The 15,770-nt window shown below is 39.6% G+C and overlaps 1 protein-coding gene across 8 annotated transcripts in view; it reads right to left on the bottom strand.

Moving 5' to 3' along the window:
* Positions 1–15,770, bottom strand: part of SIPA1L2 (signal induced proliferation associated 1 like 2) — a 250,453-nt gene that overhangs the window by 170,588 nt on the left and 64,095 nt on the right. For all 8 annotated transcript variants that reach the window (XM_030556901.1, XM_030556900.1, XM_030556899.1 and 5 more), the window contains exon 2: positions 12,299–12,373. The gene's annotated coding sequence lies outside the window, so the exon portion shown is untranslated. The remainder of the gene's footprint in view (positions 1–12,298; positions 12,374–15,770) is intronic.

Here is a 15,770-nt window from a genome sequence, read left to right on the forward strand (position 1 = left end):
GAAGCTGTGAAGGACCTTAAAAGTGAAGAAGAGAAGCTTAAAATGTTATGAAGTAGAGAACAGAGCCAAGGGAGGGATTCAAACTGGAAGGTGGCTTGGTAAGAGAGTCAAGCCTGGAAAAAATCATCTGTATTTTAAAAGATCTTTAAGGAGTGTGTGCAAGGGAGTTTGTTCAAGGGAGGTCACAATAATTAAGATAGGTGACAGTGAGGAGTTTAACAAAAATTTTAGTTGTGCAAAATTTTGGACACCATGTAGAAGAGGGAGGGAGGGTCAGCATGACCCTCGGACTATGTCTCAGTTTCAGGGACAAAAGTGTTGTTGTAAAGAATATAGAATGCAGTCATGGGGAGGGTTTGAGAGGAACATGGTATCTAATTTTCGCCATGTTACAGTTAACTACATTGTGGCATCCAGGATGTGAGGTCAAAGAGAGAGGTTGAAATAGAAGATGGAATGGATAGACAAGTAAGGAGATAGTACAGAAGTGTGAGTAATGCAGAAATGAACACGAGTACATGTGACTGTAGGACGGCAATTTGGCAGCAACTTTTGGAATTTATTTTTGTTCAATGTTGGAAATAAATTTTCACAAAAAACATTCACAAACAGAATGAGAGTGTGTGTTTTGTCCCCATAGTTAGAGTACTGGCCTGGGATGTTGTGGGAGACACAGGCAGAACAGGGATCTGAATCTAACTCAGAGTTTTCATCCAAAAATCACTTCACATTAGGCACAGTGGGGACTTGAATATAGGACTCTCACATCCAGTGCCTTAACTGCTATGTTAGAGATTATGTGAGAAAGTCTCTCAGTCTCAAACCTTATTGATGAAAATTTTTTGGAAACATACATCTCTGCAAAATATTTCAACATATTTCACCAAAATTTCATTTCAACCAAAATGTTCCAACCAGCTCCACTTCAGAGTATACACTCTGCACAAGTCATCACATATGTGGTTAACAGGAAGAGACCTGTTCAGCATAAACAGGTATCAGAAAGAAATATTTGATTCTATTAATGAATGGTTTCATATCACAGCTAAGTTACAAAAGGCAGACATCCATATCCACAGAAAAGGATCAACAACTGAAGTGTGAATTGGTACGCAAAAAGAACATATGTATACATACACGTGCATCTCCATTCTCCCCCTTCCTCCTCTCCACCCAGGGACATTTTTCTTACAGGAAGACAATCACACAGCTTTGAACTGCCAGATACTAGAAAAGCTTCCACCATGCTGTGAATTCTGGTAATACTGCAATATTTTATGACTTGAACCCAGACTGGCATTTATCAGCGCTTTCCATAGTATTCCTCTAGGATGTACATGCTTCACTGTGAGCTTTATTTCTGCAAACTGGCCAATAACTTCTTTTTTTTTTAACGTATAGTTAAGCTTTGTTGAACAGTATATCTAGGGGGGTTGCTGGAGTGGGTGCTTTTAGAGAAAATAAACTAGGTTGGGGAAGCAGCGAACCAAGGAGATAATAGTATGAGTCAAGGACAAGAGAAGAGGACAGTCTTCATCCAAACCCATATAGTTACTAAGGGGTACAAGGAGACAGTATCAACCTTCTGGAGAAATCTCTGACACTGCCAGTGGTAATAAAGGCACTCAAAACAACAAAATTAGAATATTCTATCTAGTTTATGAGCTCAGAGGAGTAAATTAGCCATCAAATCATCTGTAAAAGATAAAGAAGCTTTGCATGGGATTAGACAGCTGAACAAGTATACTACTGCTACACTTATTCCAGACTAATCTATGACCTCCTAACAACCACTATCCTTCACACCATCACTATTTTTCCCCTCTCTCTGACCACTGTGGATGTACATTTCTCTACAACAGACATGACAGGTTACAATTATCTGTGAGGGATGGTAAGGTTCTGTATTGCTATTCATCATTTTGGAGATTAAAAGCCTAATGGGAAACAGGGAAGGAGAAAAAGCTTAATGTTTCTGTCCCAGGGGACAACAGCATTGTATTATGCATACAAGCCCATTAAAATGGAGTGAGCTAAGTCCTTCATCAGTACAAGTCTTGAAAACAATGAAAGCTATTACGTTTGTGGCCCAGAACCAGGGGGTGACGCTTACCTGACAAAAATAAAAAGGCCATTAGTTCAATTAAGTTACAATAATACTTCATTCACCACCAAAGGGGTAGATCCAAATAATTTTATATTAACCAGTCAGGAATGCATTGACAGAAGGTCACCCAGTTTGGTTGGCGCTCCCCATAGAAAGGAGGGGCAAGAAAATCTAAGGAAAGAAATGTGGTCAAACTCTCCTTTCTCCAAAATTCCAAGATGCCACAATCCACACAACACACACACACACACACACCACACACACAAACACATACACCCCTACCTAAATCCTACGTGACCTTGTGCAAATCACAGTCTCTCTGTTTCTTCAGCACATTTGCTGGAATTTTACTTATGAGAAATATTTCTGCAGAGTCTTCCTAAAAATACGTACCTTTGTTCATTCTCATATTACAGCGCCTACTTAAGACTAATCTCTTTAGACCAAAAGGAAGGTAAGAGTTGCTTTATTTTAAAAAGTTATTTGTACATAGAGCACTTCATACTGTATTATAACAGTGTTGATATGTGTATATAAAATTCTTACGTTTTGTTTCAGAAACACAATCCCTGTTATAACATATATACCTTGTGTTTTCCCTAGACGTGCAGCTGCTGCATTGGCAAGTGTAATATTGTTCCTCTGCGTATCATGGGTGTATTTTGTTTAAGTAGACCCAAGTACTACTTTAGCATATTGACAAAATGGACATTTTCAGCAATGAATTCATATTAAAGTAATGTAGAACAGCTAGTTGTGATGTGCCTAACATTCATAGTAAAATACACTATGCATGAAATGTTTTGTTTCTTGTTAATATGCCCATGCAAAAAAAAAATAAAGCAAGGAGGGTCCAGATCAAATTATGTTAACATTTTACAAAATATTTGGCATCTATAATATAATCTGAATTTGCAAAGCTTAGCATAGATTTTATATTTTCAACAAATTTACAGCACAGAGTCATTTCAAGGGATATTTTCCATCATAAAAAAACACAACAAGCAGTATATAAATATAAATGAAAGCTTGACAAATTAAATTTGCTTTAATTTCTACTGCATCACTTTGTTAACCTTAGGTATGAAGATTCAGCTCCAACAACTCACCACTATTGTAATAATCAACAAACAAACAAAAAAGATTTTACAGAATAAGATTCCATTCTAATTCCACCATCACTGCCAACACCTCTAACCACCTAACATTTATGTTTGCCTACACTAACATGTTCCTCAAAGAAATAAAGGGAACACCTTAAACTACATGGTACAAATTAGTTTAAAGAACACTGTCTCAAGGTCAACCTGTATCAATAAATACAAAATGTAACAGACACAAGATTACCTTTCTAAATCTAGAGTACCATAAATCATGACGGCCTGCAAGACAGTTAGCTGAAACGAATACAGCTGTTATATAATCCACACTCTTCCTCCTCCTCAAACAAAGCTACCAACTGCCAAATGTAATAATAATTAGCATATGTAAGATGAAAGAAATAGACCATGACATCAGTTTATCGGCTTCAATTGTTTTGAAACAAACCTACAGCCCACTATGACCACAGAAATGCCAAATAAATGGCTACTGAAAAGGAACACACAGCATGGGCTGCAGGAATCCACCCACTTTAAAATGCTAAAGTCTAAAATGAGCAAAAAGCATTTATAAAGAAAATCTACCCTTCCAGAAAACTCTTGTTGCAGGGTGGGATTCATGTGATTTGAAAATTAACTCCTTTACATGTAATTTCTAAGCATGATATGCTGCAGAAAAACTCAATATAGAAAATCAGAAAATGAAGTGAAATTTCTTAGAACTGAAAGAAATTAATAAATAAAGGCAAGCCAAAAGTAGAAGTAGATTGACAGTTCAAATGTCATGCAAACTTAATTGGCATCAATCACTAACAATGATAAAGATCCCTTTTCTAGACCTTCAAGAGACCATTGACAAGAGGCAGGATTTCATAAAGAGAAAGCTAAATCCAACTAGCCTCTAATAAGCTTGCTAGTTAGCTGACATACTTGGCAAGACATGGCAGAAAGTGATACCACCTGCTCCAGCCCACCTCTCCTAGCAAGAATATCTAGCAAAAATATTTACAAATTGAGTTTACATTTTAGTGCATGGGTGCTTTAGGCAGCTCTGGATCCCCAGCCTCTGCTGGTATGCAGCTTTCTCCCCCCTCCCCATGCAATGTATTTAATCTTGCTTGCTTTCAGGAGGGCAGAGGAGATTAAACAAAGAAAAAAGGAATTGGAAGATCTCAAAGAATGATACCTCTGCCTCCACATCACCTTTTCTTCTTCTCACTGACAAGCTCTGAAAGAACAACTGTGGACATAATCAAAACAGTTTAAGATTATACAGGGCATGAAGAGACCTGGCTTCTTAAAAAAAATTGACCTTGGAGTATGCAATTCATTCAGAAGAGAGGGGAAAAAAAAAATCACTGTACCAGACTCTGGTCAGATTACTAGTCTAACTGACAAACAAAAAATCCTGAATTCCATCAGCTGTGGATGAAACTGAAACGGTAAACTATTAAGCACTGTTCACAGTAAAACAATGCTTACCTCATTGACTTGGAGGGCTCTTAACTAGAGTAGATGAAATACTTGTGGGACTGCTATTTTGAAACCAGACACCTTTCCCTCTCCCTTTGAAAAGAGACAGGGCAGAGAGCCTGCTGGGTTAATAACCAGTCCAGGTCAGCTTCCAAGAGATTATTTTAAACTGTCTGCATTTTTTAGATAGGGACTGGATGCGACAGGCTACCCAAGAAAAGACCAAATATAACAAAAGGTCATCTGTATCGTATCATCATATTTTAGGACTAAAAGTATTGAAGACAAATGCTTAGGCATTTCTGTAGGCAATGTAAAAACTCTAGAAAGCAGAAAGTTTAATAAGACATATTACACTCTAGCAGTGGTACAGTTACTCCATCCATTCTCACCACGACAAGATGTTACCCAACCTAATGAAACTTTTCAGTTAAACTAAGGAGCCACAGCCAGCAAAAGTTACCTACATACCTGACGACTAAGCTTACTAGTCAGGATGAAGGATACCCGGCCACTACTCCTCAAAGTCTCCTGTAGTCTGAAGGATTAAATATTAAATAAAAATAAGACAACCATGTTATTGAAAGATACTGTCAATCAAGTTTCTATAGAATCTTTTAAAATATTAAATTTGTGCCTACCTTTTGTTCCATCTCCTCTCTGACTATACTCTAGTTTCAATTTTCTTTCTTGTGAAGTCTCTTTTCCTGCATCATTTTCAGTTCATCTCCACTTATTTACATCTCCTTTTCACCCGATATTACGTGTTCTATTTTCTACCATATATTTAGGGGGAAATTGGACACAAAGAAAAGTCTGTCCCTCTCAATGGCATAATTTTCTTTTCTAATTTGTCCCCCCAACTAGCCACATATCATTCCGGCACCAAGCAGAAGAAACCTCCAAGAATACATTATTGTGCCAGTCTTCAGTTCTATACTCAGGTGCCTGAAGTAATTAATTATCTCAGATATTTCACTAATATTTGTTCTCACATGAATTACAATCAAACAGAAAATTCCCTTCAATTAATGTAACTCATTGCAATAGCTTTCCTTCAACACTTAAAAAAACAGCATACCACCCTTTTACTTGTATCTGGATCACAGATATATTAGAATTACTGTTCAGAACATCTCATTTTTCTTTTCTTTCTTTCTCTCTTTCTGGGACTTCCCTCCACTTCTTTTTCCTGATCACTGGTCCGTATACTGTTCACCTCCAATCTGTTCTCAATCTGCACCTGCAGTTCATCTGCCGCCTCCTCCCCATAGGCAAAATACACATCAAGGACTTGGGCTGAAAGGCTCTATAGGTGTTTGGCTACCAGGAAGAGTAAGAAGAGCAAAGGACTTTTTTGCTCCTCCATTGCCATTATTTCCATTGTTTCCAATTGCGATCTCTTAACCAGTTCCTTACTTCACGTTTCGTACACCTGTGCTTCCTCAGTTTCTCATCCTGATTACAACTTCCACTCTACTGTGTGTGTCTTTTCTTCTGCTATTAATTATTTGTATCATGGTAGTGTGAAGGGAGTCCCAATCATGAACCAGGACGCCACTGTACAAAACAGAACAAACAGTCCCTGCCCCTATCAAAAGGAAACTAGGCTCCTCTTGATGTAAATGTAGCACTCTTGTTCTTCATTTAGGAAAATGAATATTGTACAACTTTCATACTTTAGTACTTTGGGTTCTTTAATACCTATTCATACATCAGTTTGTCTGAGGTCATCTCAACTTGTTGGGAAGTTCTTCTGAGATCTCTTATTTAGTAACAGAATTAACAGAATCAGGGCTTTATGTCACAAAAATAATAATAAATTATAATATAATAATAAATAATTCTGCAATGGTGATTTCAATACACATGTATGAGTCCAAAGTTTAAACCATTCTACTTAGTAAAATGAATTTTTTGAATAATCTGAATTGCTTTACCTTGACCACAATACTTTTTCAAAGCTGGCCAAAATATGAATGAAATAAAAACTGATTAAAAAAAATCATTCTTTATTCATTACAAACTGCAAGTGCTGAAAATGTACAATTTCTGCTGTGTGTGCTTGCGGGACAAGGGGAGGGGCAGTGTTCACAAAGAAACAGGGAAAAGAAAACACTTATGAAAACAGGAAAGCGTGATTGTTGATACTACAGAAATTGTCAGAATGACTCAGAAGCAGGTATAATACCTAAAATGACATAACTAGATTTCAAGCCTACACTGTCCCTTTAATATAAAATATGAGTATTCATTTAGAAGAGGGGAGCGAGAGTGGAAAGGGCTCAGAAGTTTATTTCAACAACTGGCTGGAATGAAAGAAGAAAGAAATGCAAAATTGGATACTTAACTTTTGAGACACTTCAATGCTAAGGAGAAGATGGGGAGACCCTCAGAGATTGATACAAACACAGATATTCTAAAAGTGTCAGCATTTTCTTTTCTTGCTCAATCCTAAAATAAACTATAAGGTTGTGGTCCACCTATCTGAACCAATGTTTAGTCTTAAATCAACATATGTTTTATACCATTTGTCTTGGATTTTCTCACAAACTTGATAGATTTTTGGCCTTAGACAGCTCTTGGGCTATTCAGTCATCCATTCTCAAAACACAAAAGCTGGGAATTCTCCCATGCCTCTTTTTGATAGTCTAAATTGAGTTAAGAATCAGAGGAAGGCACAACTTTGCCTCCTGTACTAAAAGCAGAGGGAAAGATCTCCTGTTCTCCAACCCCCAGCACTCAGGAGATACTGTTCTCACAGAACTATACTTCTGTCCCCATTATCTCTTCCACTACATGATGCAGGAATCTCACATGATGGTCTGTTAAAATACAAGAGATTTTATTGTCACTCTTTTGGAATAACCTGAATAAAAATCATTTGTGAGTACTGCACTGCTTCAAACTCATACAGATAAAACATACCGTACTTGATAATGTAGTATCTCAGATTTATTATACACAGATATACACATAACAAGCCACAGAATGTGTGTATTACACATTTTGTTTTAAAAACAATCTACAGCAAATGTTCTACTAAACCATCAAGAAAGTATAGACAAAATATCGGAAATTTAAATAACTTAGTAATATCAGCATTGTATGCTCAAGTAAGTTATATGGGGGAAGGGATAGCTCAGTGCTTTGTGCGTTGGCCTGCTAACCCTCAAGTTGTGAGTTCAATCCTTGAGGGGGCCACTTAGGGATTTGGGGCAAAGATCAGTACTTGGTCCTGCTAGTGAAGGCAGGAGACTGCAGGAGTGGCTCTAGGTATTTTGCCACCCCAAGCACGGCAGGCAGGCTGCCTTCAGCGGCTTGCCTGCGGGAGGTCCCCATCCTGCAAATTCAGCGGCAGCCTGCAGGAGATCCGCCAAAGCTGCGGGACCAGCAGACCCTTCGCAGGCATTCCGCCGAAGGCAGCCTGCCTGCCGCCCTCACAGCGACCAGCAGAGCGCTCCCTGGGGGCTTGCTACCCCAGGCATGTGCTTGGTGTGCTGGTGCCTGGAACCGCCCCTGGGGGGCTGGACTCGACGACCTTTCAGGGTCCCTTCCAGCTCTATATAGGTAAGTTCCATTGGTTGATAATTCAGGTCAAAACTCCAAATTTCCAACACATTCAGTCCTGAAGATGAACAGTAAAATCATTACCATCTGTAACTTGCTAGGATCGTTACTCATTATCATTTCAGTTAATCTCTATGTATCATAGATCTTTTTTTAAAGAGAAGGTTAAGTGACAAAATTTATCTCCAGTATACTGTACTATAAGCCCCAGGGAAGACAAAGGAATTATAATGGGGAAGAATTTAGCCAAAAAATGTCTAAAATCCTGTTAAAGTGAAAAGTTTTTCTATACATTCCCATAAGGAAATATTTTCCGAAGAAGTGCTTATTCAGGGAAGAAAGACACGTGAGAGTACACGCTTTAATGATGCAGTCATTTCTCTATTGTGCTGCAGGGAGCATTTGCTGACCAGATGGTAATCAGTATGCTAGAATTATAAAACAACCCATTGCACTAGATTTGGACCAGATCAAGAAGTTTACACAGTAAGAAGCCACAAAAACAAAGTGACTGCATCACCTTTCATTCCTTTCACAGCAAATATCAGCCTGTCTCAATTCTTTGGCAAGTGTAGTTTCCTAAGATTTTGTAGAAGCAGTCTAATTAGCTTTTACAAAGAACTCCATTTTTCAGCATCCTGGTGCTGTTTTCAATTTTTGGTCATGTCAGGTCTTTTCCAAGGAACAGTCACTTATCCCAGCTGAAGATCTGCAAAGTCACCATAATTATAATTTGATTTTTCGCTTAGCCAGCACACTAGGAATGCAATCATTCTTCACTATAATGAGATTTGGCAATCATGCCTCATAAAACTACTGCACCTCATATTTACAATCTTTAATAAAGGCAAACTGCCAAATTACAAATTTCAATAAGCATTACGTTTTACCTGTACCTGTAGTTACACAATCAAATGACTCCATGTGGTGTTTTAACCGCACCCATCAAAACTTCATTAAGAGTTGTTCAGCATTAAGAAAACAGTAGTTAGAAGCAACTGTTTGTTATATCAAATCGTCAGCACTCAAGTTTGAAAGTACATCATATAGGGTTGCCAGGCATCCGGTTTTCGGCTCTTAGGTGCAGGGGTGGCCGGGGCAGGGCTGCACATTGCTCCTATCCCAAGCGCTGGATCCGCAGCTCTCATTGGTCATAAACCAGGGGTCAGCAACCTCTGGCACGTGGCTCGCCACGGTATGCACCATGGCAGGCCAGGCCAGTTTGTTTATCAGCCACATTGGCAGGTTCGACAGACCGCGGCTCTCACTGGCCACAGTTCGCCATCCCAGGCCAATGGGGGTGGTGGGAAGCGGCAGCCAGCACATCTCATGCCACTTCTCGCCACCCTCATTGGCCTCGGACGACGAACCGCGGCCAGTGGGAGCCATAGTCCGCCAAACCTGCTGACGCAGCAGGTAAACAAACTGGCCCGGCTCCCTGGCGAGCCGCGTGCCTGTGGTTGCCAACCCGTCATAAACCATCACCAATGGGAGCTGTGGAGGCAGCACTTGTGGATGGGGGCACCGCCCTGAGCCCCCTGGTCGCCCCTCCACCTAGGAGCCAGAGGAATATGCCAGCCACTTCCATGAGCTGCCCAAGGTAACTGCTGCCCAGAGCCCACATCTCAAACCCTCTCCCACTCCCAAAACCCCTGCCCCAGCTAAGAACCCCCTTCTGCACTCTAAATCCCTCATTGCTGGCCCCACCCTGAAACCCACACCCCCAGCCCAGAGCCTGTCCCCAATCCCACACCCCAACACCCTGCTCCAGCCCTGAGCCCCCACCTGTGCCCCAAACCCATCCCCCCCCCACCCCAGATCCTCCTCCCCTAGCCGGAGCCCTCACCCACTATCACACCCCAATCCCCTGCCCCAGCCTGGTGAAAATGAGCGAGTAATTGAAGGGGGTGAGAGCGAGTGATGGATGGAGGGGGCATGCAGTGAGTAGGTGTGGGGCCCCAGAGAAGGGGTGGGGCAAGGATGCTCAGTTTTTCGCAATCAGAAAGTTGGCAACCCTAACATTATATGAAAGACAAAGAGGAAGAATGTTAAGATTGAAATAAATAGGAGAAAATTCTAGTTTGGCAAAATTGAAGAAATGCAAGGACACTGAGATAGACATAGATATGGCTGTATCTCACACACACCCACACTCCACGTTATTCATCTCCTTTTATACCTATTTGAAAATGAAGCATCTTCCTTACCACTTTTCTTCTTTTCCAGTTAGCAGAGAAGTATGTCCATGTTCATGGTCTATCATTAGCATCAGTACTATTTCAACAGTTAGCTCCTAACAAAGGAAGTACTGGACCATACAAAATTGTTTTTGGCATTCAAATGAAAATAGTGGCTCTCCAATTTGTTAGATGGAAATTAAAAGCCATTGATTTCAATGAGCAAAAGGGACTTGAAACTTGCAGGATCTGGCCTTGTGAAATGAATTTTGAGGACAGCTATTTCTGATTCTTTAAAGTATGGTTCTACTCTAAAACGTTACCACCAGTGATGCACTGAAGGGAGCTCCCCAGGACCCTTTCTTAAAATATCTTCCATCAAGTACAATGGAAAGTTAAGATGATTTCCCTGTCTCTCTTGGAGTTCACACCTTCCCTGCTCACTGTTAAGTCATCTCTACTTGAGACGATTTATCCCTGTGGCTCAAAAATACTTCTGGTCAACTCAAAGCCAAAAAATCCAGAATACTGGAGTAAAGTAACAAAATCTCTGTGGAAAATACCAACAATCCCCAAAACGAACACTATTATATAAACTATCAATACACTGAATATATTTTTCAGAAACTTTTATAACAACTGCTACTGCTTAATATTAAGTTGGCCCAGTGCCATGTCCTCCCTCTTTGGCTATGGTTTTGAGAGTTTTCATTTAGAAAAGATAAATTAATATATTTCACAGACCTTCCTCCTTCCTTCCTGTAAGCGCCCCACCTACACACACACACACACACACACACACACACACACACACACACACAACCTGTCTCCCCACTGAACACAGGGTTTAATCACAAGGAAATTTTTTTTGTAGGAGCCCCTTATGAATGAATTGACAGCACATCACTGACTATTCTGCAAACAGCACTTTTACTCCACAAAAAAGTTCCTTGTGTATTTTGAAAGTCTTATCAACTAATGGTGATGAGTAAAGTATGTTTCCACTGCTTATTACCCCATTAGTACTCAGAATCCAAATCTGGTAATAGTAAGAAAGCAAGAGCTCGATTCTATTCTCTGAGGCATAAGCAGGATTGCTTACTAAGCTCCAGGTACATTAGTGTGAAGCCATGGAAAACAATGACACTGCACAGGTGTCACTGAGACCATTTCTAGCAATGATATATGAAAAGGAAAGAACCCAGCTTAACTTTCAAAATCCAACTGAGTCTTCAGTGCTGGTTGTTAGAAAAACTATTTTTATCTGCAAAACCGAGTACAATCTCATAAGAAAGTCATTGAGTGAGAATAATGTCAGGGTATTTCAAATTTTTTTTAAGCAGTCACTTTTAGAGTATGATAGAACTACATATTAAATCTTACCTAATCAAATGATAACAGTTTAAAGACTAGCCCATGAATGGTTTTAACTTCTTGGGTAACCAAAAAAAACCAAAACCACCTTTTAATCATTAATTTAATTTTATAGCTGTCTCCTTTACTGAACAGGGAAGAGAATTAAATAATTTACCAACAAATTTTATAACCCCAAACAAACTTCTGTTTAACCTAGTAAGTCAAAAATTAGAGCAAACAACCTCAAGTTCCAAGTGCAAAAACATTCATTTGCACATTCAAGTTATTTACTTGCATGCACAAATTTGTATTTGCATGCACACATGTAGATGCATGTGTGAATGCATTTCTTTTGTGGAGACTTTAGCTTTTTAAAAGGTGATTAATATATTTTTTAAAAGGTGACTAAGGGTTTTCCAAACAAATTTAAAATTAGACTGGAGCATACTACATCATTCATTTAGACAGCCTGGTTGTGAAATCACTACCCTCAGCAGATTAACAGGTATGCTTACCTTTGGTTATAAGGGTTCTAAAAGTATGCCTTCTCACTTCCTTGTTTAGTGATATAGGGAACAATGAAGAGGAGCCTGGAAGTCAAATGAGAAACCCTTATTTTTAACATGAAGGCACTCTAAACATGTATATCAATAGCAAGCATACATAAAATCAATATTCTATATATCTTAAACCAGTGGTTCTCAAACTTTATTGCACCATGATCCTCTTCTGAGAACAAAAATTGCTACATGACCCAGGAGGGGGGACTGAAGTCTGAGCCCACCCAAACTCTTCCACCCAGGCGGGGGCAGGCCAAAGCCAAAGCCCAAGGGCTTCAGCCCCAGGCAGTGGGGGTCTGTAACCTGAGCCGAGGCAGTGGTGCTCAGGCTTCAGCTTCAGCCCTGGACCCCAGCAAGTCTAACACTAGCTTTGGCGACCCCATTAAAACCAGTCACGACTCACTTTGGGATCCCGACCCACAGTTTGAGAACTGCTGTCTATTTTACATAGAACAATAATCTACATACACAAATATGGAAATATAGCCCTGAATGGTAAGAAATCAGTACAACTGTTTCATATCCTATATGATTTATTGCTATACCTTCTTAGGTGTAATTAATATGCTAAAACATGTGGTAATTATTCCTGCCTACAAAATGTCAAGGAATTTAACTTTGATTCCTGAAGACAAAAAGCAATTTGTTGAGATATTAATGAAAAAAATCCGCATTCTATACATTCCAGTGCCTAGACATATAGTACTAGAGTGAATATTTCTATATGAAAGAAGCTAGAACAAGAACATTTTACATAGGTCTGTTCAGCCAATCAACATGCAGATGTGGAATACAAACTAATATTCCATAAAAAGTGGCTGGACCCTTTCTAATCTATATCTGTATTAACAGAATTGCAATACAGACATTTAATGCGCTCCCTAGATATTAAAATAGACTTTTATATGCAGTTTTACACCTATATAGTAAAACACAGTAGGAACAGATGTGGCTGCCTAAACTAAATGATCAGTGCAGGATTAAAAGAAACACCACTGTTACAGAATAGTGAACATGATTAATTTCTTATTTACTAAAAATCCATCCAAGCAGGCTACATAAAGTTTACTGCATTTAGATATAGTAGACAGCAGTTGTATGTATATATAGTAACTCCTTGCTTAACGTTGTAGTTATGTTCCTGAAAAATGCAACTTTAAGTGAAATGATGTTAAGTGAATCCAATTTCCACATAAGAATTAATGTAAAGGGGGGGGTGTTAGGTTCCAGGAAATTTTTTCCACCAGACAAAAAACTATATATTATATAGATACACACAGTATATGTTTTAAACAAACAATTTAATACTGTTCACAGCTATGATGATTGTGAAGCTTGGCTGAGGTGGTGAAGTTAGAGGGTGAAGAGGGAGGGATATTTCCCAGGGAATGCCTTGCTGCTAAATGATGAACAAGTACTCAGCTGAGCCCTCAAGGATTAACACATTGTTAATGTAGCCTCTCACACAAGGCAGCAAGAACACGAGGGAGGGGAGATAACATAGCAGACAGGCACACACCTTGTGTGTGGGGGAGAGAGAGATGCACACTCCCTTAAAGTACGCTGAACCACTCTTAAGTGCATTGTCTTTTTAAGTGGATCAGGGAGTTGAGACAGCAGCTGCTGCCCCAAGCTCTCTATGTCTCTCTCCGTCCATGTCCCCTCCCTGGACACTATATGGAGAAGGGGTAAGCAGGGTGTAGGAGCAGGAGGGAGGGGGACACCCTGACATTAGCCCCCTCCCTTCCTGCCCTGTACAGCGAGCAGGAGTCTCTGGAAGCAGCACCAAGGCAGAGGGCAGGAGCAGCATATGGCAGTGGGGGGAGGGACAGCTGAACTGCCAGCAATTTATATCCTGCTGGGCAGCTGCAGCACAGGAAACTTAGGGGAGTGGGAAGGTGATGGTGGGCTGCCAGTCCACCCTGGTTACAAGCCCCCACCAGTCAGTTGTAACGGGCTGCTCTTCCTGCAAGCAGTGGACAAAGCAGGCAGTTGCCTCAGAAGGGAGCATTGCACAATTTTAAACGAGCATGTTCCCTAATTGATCAGCAACGTAGCAATGAAACAACGTTAACCGGGATGGCTAAGTGAGGAGTTACTGTATTAGGGAGAACAAAATACTATCTGAGGGCCAGTGGCAGTCTCCAATTGCCTTTTCCCTAAAGCATAGTTTACACTTAAAAGTTTGTCAGAATAGCTATTCTGGCAAAACCCTCCTAGTATGGACACAGTTTTATGCCATAAAAAAAGTGTTTTCTTCCCTTATAGCTTATACTAGTTGGGTCAATAAAATCAGCTATACTGGGAAAAGCACTTTTTGTCAGCTTAACTGTGTCTGTCTACACTGGGGATTTTTGTGAAAAAGGAATAGCACAAAAGTAAAACCCTTGATCTAACAAAACACAAAAAAGGCAGCACACCCCTTGATGTCAAACGTTTTAATGTAGACTAGGCCTAAGTGAAGTTTGAGGATCAAAGGCAGGTAGTTTTCTGTTGGTTAGGTTTTTTTTTTAGAAACTCTGATAAATTCTAATGTAACTCTGGTGCTGAGCCCCTTCTCTGGCGCTCCCCTTTTTTACTAAAAAAAATCAGCTTATGAATGAGAATATACAGTATATATTATAGGTTTATAGAAAGAGACCTTCTAAAAACGTTAAAATATATTACTGGCACACGAAACCTTAAATCAGAGTGAATAAATGAAGACTCGGCACACCACTTCTGAAAGGTTGCCGACCCCTGCAATAGAGGCTCATACACTAAACTTCAGAGGTCCTAAATTCAATCCTGCTGGCTGATTACCAGGATCTGTTGGCATTATATTAACATGCAGAAGCATGGAAGACCATCAGAAGTACATTAAATAGAGTAACTTCACCCAAAAAATGTATATAGAGTAAAAGGACATGAAAAATAGATGTTGCCAAGTTTTAAACAACACTGGTATATATCAGACTATATAGCAAAAAGTAGGACTGACTGGCAAAATTAGTTCTCTCATCTGTAATTTTGCTCACGGAATGATCCACTTCTCTGGACTGATGTCTAAACTCATGGGTATTTCTGTCCAGCCCATCAGAATGGGGCAAAATTCCTCTGAAAGCTTTCCCAGCTACTGTGTTTGCTATACCAATTACACACACCTCAGTCAAATGCTTTCAAAACTAGATTATTACAGTGTAAACTGAACACACACATATACATAAAAGCATGGTATTGATATCAGTGTAACATATGTAACTCTGTCCCAAATATAAATAAAGACAAAAGAGAATCACAGACTAAGCCAAGCATACACAGAATATGTGGTAAGCATAGGGAGGATCTGTACAAATTAGTAAGATAAATCAAAATCAGAGGTAAGAAAACTAATTCCGTAATACAATTCACTGCTCCCAGAAATTACAATTCATGGGAAATAGTAAAC

The sequence above is a fragment of the Gopherus evgoodei genome, chromosome 3 (assembly GCF_007399415.2).
Source record: "Gopherus evgoodei ecotype Sinaloan lineage chromosome 3, rGopEvg1_v1.p, whole genome shotgun sequence".
Classification (NCBI taxonomy): domain Eukaryota; kingdom Metazoa; phylum Chordata; order Testudines; family Testudinidae; genus Gopherus; species Gopherus evgoodei.